Source organism: Gavialis gangeticus, unplaced genomic scaffold (genome assembly GCF_001723915.1).
Source record: "Gavialis gangeticus isolate Ggan-Ray unplaced genomic scaffold, GavGan_comp1, whole genome shotgun sequence".
Lineage (NCBI taxonomy): Eukaryota > Metazoa > Chordata > Crocodylia > Gavialidae > Gavialis > Gavialis gangeticus.
In genome coordinates this window covers 24,410,546-24,418,146 of record NW_017729000.1, presented here as the reverse complement: position 1 = coordinate 24,418,146, position 7,601 = coordinate 24,410,546, and the positions used below count along the sequence as shown (strand labels likewise).

Genomic DNA, 7,601 nt, shown 5'->3' with positions numbered 1-7,601 from the left:
TGAAATGGTGATTTTCAATTAAAAAGGTTTCTGTCACTGTTATGGTAAGAGGCCTGATCCTTTTTTTTTTTTCTGGTGGAGCCTGCCTGTTGCCAGCTGCCGACAGGCCTAGCAGTCCCTGAGCCATGGGGGATCCCTGGTCCTTTCCTCCATTGCAGTGGCACCTCCCAGGCCTGCCTGGTTGGGCTGCTAGTGGGCCAGGTGCTGCCCCAGCTCAGGCAGCACCCGGCTGGATCTGACTCTTCCCTGAGCCCACTGGGGCTTCCAGTGCCCCATGCACCGTCCCTGCTGCCTTCCCACCACCTGGGGCCACCCAGGAATGGGCTGGGTTGCCCCTGGGGTAGTGTGGGGATGTGGCAGAAGGGTGACTGAGTGTGCTGGTGGCTGGAGAAGGTGGTGGGGATGGTGAATGGGGTGCTGGGAGACTGCCAAGCCTGAGCTTCCCTGATCCCACCCAGGCTTGCAGCACCCCGTGCACTGTTCCTGCCACCTTCTCCAGCTGCCAACACTCCCAGCCTCCCTCCTGCTGAAGTACTGGGGCTCCCTGCAGCTCAGGGGCCACTTGGCCCACTGGCAGCTCATCTCCCAGCTGCAGGAGAGGCAGGCAGGCTCCATGGGGGGAAAAAGAAAAAAGGATTGGGCTCCTCACCACTTCTGCCTTCAGCAGGCGCCTGCGGCCACCAGGCACCTGCTAAAGGGGGAAGCAGTGAGGGGTCCAATCCTTTGTCTTGGCAGAGCCTGCCCACCTCTCCTGTGGCCGGGATGGGGGTGGGGGGTGCAAGCTGTCAGATTAAAGGCTGCAACATTACAAGTAGCAACATTGCAAACTAAACTATGTGGGGATGTTATTTAGTTTGCAATATTGCAAACTCATTTGAAACCCTCGAACCTCATGCACGTTTAATGTGTGACACTGTTAAGCCACACAGAGGAAATTTTTTTCATGTGTACATGGTGCCAATCATCAACTGTACAAGTGCCCTCAGACAACAGATATTGTTTTCGGTTTACCCAGAGGTCAATGTCTCCTCACAGCAGGCTTACAAGTGGCTGCAAGAGTGATTAAGGAGAAGACGCTGGAAATGCTGAAGCAGCAGATGGTAAATGGCAGAGACAGAATTACATGATTTGGCACTTAAGTTACCAGAGGCAGAAGAAACTCGATTACAAGCACGGTGTGAACAATACAGAACCACTCTTGCTGAGACAGGAGGAATGCTCTAAGCCCGACAGAAGAATGTGGAGAAGGAGGGGCAGGTGTGGAAAGCAATACTAACAGTATCTGAAGAGGAACTTGAAAAGTTCCAAGTCCAAGTGAAATCTCTGAAGTGGTTGTGGAGAAGTTGAGAGTAGAGCTGCAAAACGCAGACCGACTAAAGAAATACACCAAGTGCTGCTTCATCTGTGCTTCCAGAAGAGTGGAGTGCCAGTTCAGAATGGCAGGACTACACAAAGCAAGTCAAGGTGTTGAGGCAACTCTTATCTGAATCCCAGAAAGAGCTGAAGACAGCAAAAACAGAAGTCCAGGCAACTAAGGAGGTTCAAAACCTGAACAGACAATTGGACCTTGAGCTCCAGAGGCGCAGGGCTAAGATCAACCAGCTGACAGGGAGGCACAAACGAGAGAGAATGCCTTGATCTAAGGTTAGAGGAACTAGATTGGGGTGGGCAAAATATGGCCCACGGGCCAGATCTGGCCCGTGAGGCCACTTTATCTGGCCCATGGGGCCCCTAAATAATTTAGAAAATTAATGTTCATCTGTCTTAGGTTCCTGTCAAAAATGATGGGAACCAGGGGCAGTAGGACCCAGGGGAAGCCACAACAGCAGGGCCTGCCTGGCCCCACCTCACCAGCTGGAAGCGGCTTCTGGCCTGTGACTGTGTGGCTGCACTGCACCAGAAACTCAGGTAAGGGGAGTAGGTAAGGACAGGAAAGGAGCCCAGGGAAAAGTGGCCCCTCCCCACGGCCGGCACCCTGCGCTGCAGCCACTCTCAGCCTGTCTGGGGCTGCCTGTGCCTGTGTAGGACAGCCCCTTGCAGGCTGCAAGCAGCTGCAGCAAGGAGCACTGGCCACAGGTTGGGGGAGGGGCCGCTTTTTCCCCACTCTCAGCACCAGCTTGTTCCCTGCTGCAGAGCAGGGGGTCACGGCTGCATGCTGCCCCCTGCCTGTACCATGGGAGTGAGCAGATACATGGGGCCCACACTAGTGTCCTGGGGCCAGTGCCAGCGGGGCCCAGAACAGAGCAGCAGGAGTACAGGAGTCCTGGCCAGTAGGGGTTCTATGGAGCCGGGCCAGCTCCCCCCTCTCCCCACTATTGCAGCCCAGCCTGGCTCCACAGACCTCTGACAGCCTGCACCCCACTCTGGGCCCCACCGATGCTGGCCTTGACATTGGACCCAAGACATTGGAACATTGGTCCCAAGATGGTGACTGGGGGCAGGGCACCTGTAACAGGACAGGGCTACCCATGGGGCCCTCAATAGCTTGCCAAAACTGGGTAAGTGGCCCTCCACCCAAAATAATTGCCTGCCCCTGAGCTAGATGCTGCAGTTAATCAAAAGACAGAAGGACTGAGTAGGGCCCTGGCAAAACTCGCCAGCCAGCATGAGGCCTCTCAGGACAGACATACATTATTAGAGCAGGCAGATGCTGAACACCACCATCACAAGCAAAAAGAGATGGAGGTGGTGACCTTGAGAAGCCAAATCCTGCAGTTAGAGGCAGAGTTGGAAGGGGCTAAGTTGAGTTCAGCCATGGCTCCACAACTACAGGAAGAGATGCTGAGACCTGCTAAGGGAGGCAGGAGGGACACCGAGCAGGTAGAAGTCCAAGACCCAAGACAGGACTTGAAGAAAGAAGATCTTCAACAAAACCACACCCAAAAGGAAGGTTGCAGAAAGCCAGAAAGACTATGGTAAAAGTTGCCCACCAAGGGGGCCTGGCTACAAGAGTAGTGCTTCTGGAGGTAACCAATGGGGACATGAGTATCATAAAAGCCACACCTCAGTTGTAGCCTCAGTGAGAATGGTGGTCAGAAGAAGAAGGAGCAATGACAGTGTTTGCCACAAATGACATGCTAAGACACCCAAAATGAAAGATGGAGTTTCTTCCCCATGTCCCAACCCTACAAGGAAGACGACAAAGGTCCCAAAGGAGGAATGAGGTCCATTTATTTGAGCATAAAGGAAGTTCAAGCTTGAATCAAAGACTAAGGACCCAGATCATGGGAGAAGTGAGGCTCACCAGAAAGTGGACAGGCCAACCCAAGAAAGACCCAGGTATGCCATGTGAAGTGGCATGGGGGGGGCATCTTTCTGGCAGGGTTTATGGGCAGTGGGCATGTAGTTACCCATGGACTAATAACAATGAGCCTCTGATTTGGGGAGGTATCCTGCTAAGGGTGAAAAGAAGGATAGTGCTCCCAGGACAGGGGCTGAGAGACTCTTTGAGAAGAAAATATCCTAGAGGTAGAGAGAGGGGAGCAAACCCTGCTGGCGCATACTGGTGTGGGGGAGCTTCAGGGTACAGACAAGGTCCTGAAGGTCATTATGGGGACAAGTAGATCAGAGCAGGAACTATCAAAGGAGACTGCAGACAGAAGATCCACCAGGCCTGCTAGTGCATGAAAACCAGAAGCAGGGACAAGAAAGTCCCCAAGAATGACAGAAAAGACACCAGGCACTGGGAATGGCCTGCCTCAGACTCTACTGGAACCAGATGAGATGATGGTGGTAACATCTACAACCACAGCCCAGGAAGGTAACAACAACAGCATGAAAGGTAAAAAGGATGTGGGGATGGTTACAGAAAGGAAGACTTGAAGTAAAAGATTGCTTGTTAATAATCTCCCATGTGGCTCAAAGTAGCTGTTGTTTAAAGGGCAAATGAGGGAGCCAGTAAAGGGATGCAGGATGAACCCCTACCAAAGATGCCCTGAACCACTTATGGGAAAAGATCTGAATATCTTGCCCAAGAGTGAGCCAAATTGGAGGGCTGACAGCCTCAGGTCCACCATGTTTGTGAGCAATCAGGAACTGTAAGGTATGCCAAGATTTGAAAGAACAAGAAAGGGAAAAACTGAGGCATGGGAACAATTAATGTCAAACATCCCAGGGAAGCCACTCAGCAATGGCAATGTTTGATGGTCAGTTATTGTCTGGCAGACCTATGAGGGTAAAGCTGGACAGAAAAATAGTTCCTTACAGAAACTGACAAACGGAGATCTATGGGGTGCCACAACTGCCCTGGGACTTTAGGAATCTAGTGGGAGCCTATCACTGAGAAAGGAGAGACCCAGAAATAGAGAGAACAGCATATAGGAAGAAATAAAGGACTGTACTTGGTATGAAGGGTACGGATGGAAGGCTAGTCCTGAACTAGACAGGAGGAGCTCATGGGAGCCAGTAACTGTGTGACAATGGGAATTTAAGACCAGTAAAATGAGTCAGTGGTGTTAAGGGAAAAAATTAAAAGGCCATGAAGAGCTGACCCTCTCTGACTAAGTTTTAAAAAGAAGGGGAGCTCCCATTACTTTAAGAGAAGCAGGGAGGTCCACAGGTGGGGGAAAAACAGCTCATTATGGGATGGCTGCAGGGAAGTAGGCAGCCAGGAACCCACAGGCTGTGAGCACCTATTGCAGGCTAACTGCCCAGCCATAGGATGGTGGGGAAGAGAAGAGTCCTATTTGAGCAGCAAGGGCATGACTATGGCATCCAGAGCAGCAGCTGTAAGCTGCCCATTACAGTTAAAATGGGATGGCTGTGCCGGGGCTGGAGAGAGTCACCTAACCCAAGATGAGCCATGTTTGGAGGAGCTTAAAAGCATTGGGGGAGAGGAAGAAGAGGGGGCTGGTGTTCTACAGAGGATGAAGCTCTCAGCAGGGAGGAGCTGCCTGAGAGACCCTGGCAGGTACTAAACACTGGAGGCAGCTGTCTGTTATGGGTTTACCGGATAGAGAGAGGTCTCACATGATATATTGGTTCAATTCAGTATGCTGGTGGGGTGAGGTTGAGCCCTGTTCATTTTCATAATGATTATGATTTTTATTCCTTTAATATGTTTATTAAAACTCCTTACTACGCATATAATACTGCTTAGCTTTAAGAAATACCACAAATGTTAAAAACATGATAACTACATATATTAGAAACAATGCTCCAAACACACTTCCTTCCCAAACAATGTTATAAGAATTAGTGTTACAAAAATAGCTACAATTACAACTAAAGGTTAAATTTGAATCACTACTATTATTTCTCATGATATACTTACAATCCTAGAATTCTGAGAAACCAAATCCCCAGATATTTTCATTCTTGAGTTATGGTTTTAGAGTTGGTCTCAGAAGTGATAGGAACAAGTCCCCTTCCTTCGGTCCCACTCAGGCACTCTGTGGCTTCAGCATGAACGGGAGTTCTTGTTCATGGAGAGGGTGGTTCAGATGATCAATCTGATCCAGCCTACACTTGCGATTCTTCCTTTGGTGTTCTGCAAGTGAGGTTACCTCCAAATTGGGACTGTAGGTTACAGTTTTTATCGAGTGAGTTGCGTCTTGGGCCCCTCCTACCCAAATATGTCACTATTCTCATATTGGGCTCGGATCTTATTCAACAATTTTTTTGCTGGGTGGTCAGTTTGTCTTCCGCAATGGAATTTGTCCACTGATTATTCAGTTTATCTTAAATTCTTGCTTTGGGGGACTTTCCACACCACTGCAGTGACCTGTCTTTCCCAACCCCCTTTCAAAATCTTCTAGGGTTTGAGCTCTCGGAATGTTTGCTTAAGGGTCGTTTTTCTTGTTCTTAGGTGACTTGTTAAAGGCCTCTAAAGATAAGATTGAGAACCTAAGACTTTTAAACAAACTTGTTGCAAGGCCAGGCAAAGCAAGCAATGGCCTAGGTATGAAGATGAGCCTTGCCTTTTTGTCTAAACTGGCTAATGGGCAGTTATTACAAGAATTCAAACTATTGCATTCAATATGATAGCAGCAAGGAGAGAATCCTGTAGGAGGATGGCTGGCAAATATTTGTTTAACCCTGTCATGGGGATAGACCTCTGTGAAGGGTCTACCTCTCCATGGGAGGAACACCTCCTGCTCTCCTGCCACATCTTAGTTGTTACAATGAGGATAAGGACAAATCAATTATGTAATTCGGGGTGTCCCACAGGGTTAATCATGGGGTGAGGTCCTGGTGATCTGGGGCTCTGCCTCCCCTACACCCCATCCACACACCAGCCGCATTGTTGCCAGGTATGTGTGGTTCTCTTGATTAGCAATGTCAGGATCCTACTGCTTGACTATTATCAGCAGGATATCACTTCTCAGGAGCCCAGTCCAAGAAACAATCAAAACAAGTAATCGTCCCAAAATAATAAGTATCTTTAAGGATATCCTTAACTGAGTTACCCTCTTTCTCTCGCTCAACCACGTTTAGGCTTCCAATGCGTCTTGGTTTGAGGCTGCACCCCACTTCCTTCTAGCCCTAATGATTCCTCCTGGCCTTACCTCCAGACAGGCTGGTCTGGCGTACTGACCCTGCCTGCCTTCACATTCAGGGTCTTCTCTACAGACCTCTTGATTCCCTGGCTCAGCTAGGTCAGGCTTTGTGAGCTTTTTCATAGAATCATAGAAAATTAGGGTTGAAAGGGACTTCAGGAGGTCATCTAGTCCAACCTCCTCTTCAAAACAGGACCAGCCCCAACTAGATCACCCCAGCCACAGCTTTGTCAAGCTGGGCCTTAAAAACCTCCAAGGGTAGAGATTCCATCACTTTTCTCCAGGTAACCCATTCCAGTGCCTCGCCACCCACCTAGTAAGAATTTTTTTTCCTAATATCCAAGTTAAACTTCCCTTGCTGCAACTTGAGATCATTGCTTCCTGTTCTATTATCTGCCATCACTGAGAACAATCCAGCTCCATCATCTCTGGAACCCCCTTCAGGTATTTGAAGGTGGCTATCAAATCCCCCCTCCATCGTCTCTTCTGAAGATTAAATAAACCCAGTTCATAGATGTTAGGGTTGGAAGGGACCTCAACAGATCATCAAGTCTGACCCCTTGCCTAGCCAAGAAAGAGTGCTGGGGCCAGATGACCCCAGCCAGGTGCCTGTCTAGCCTTCTCTTAAAGACCCCCAAGGCAAGGAAGAACACCACCTCCCTTGGAAGCCCATTCCAAATTTTGGCCACCTTTACCAGGCAGAAGTTTCTCCTGATTATCTAGTCTAAATCTGCTCTCTGTCACTTTGACTATTGTTCCTGGTTAATAAAGCCCAAACCTGGCTGCATCTGGTTCTTGAGACTTCTGGGCAGAATTAGCACCAAAAGTTGTGTTATGATGACCCTACCCAGTAAATCTTAATTTCCATGCAATCTGACAAGCCATCAGTGCAGACCAGTGCCTTGCATAACTGGCTCTATCAACTCAAGTTCCCTCAGCCTCTCCTCCAGAAGTCACATGCCCCAGCCCCCTAAACATTTTCACTGCCTTCCACTAGACTCTCTTCAACTTGTCCACATCCTTTCTGTAGTGGGGAGCACAAAACTAGGCACAATACTCCAGATGTGGCCTCATCAGTGCAGAACAGAGGAGAAGAATCACTTT

General features: G+C 49.3%; 1 pseudogene; it reads left to right on the top strand.

The window, feature by feature from the left end:
* Nucleotides 1-790: 790 nt before the first annotated feature.
* Nucleotides 791-1,654, top strand: LOC109290113 (annotated as a pseudogene).
* The last annotated feature ends 5,947 nt before the right edge of the window (nucleotides 1,655-7,601 follow it).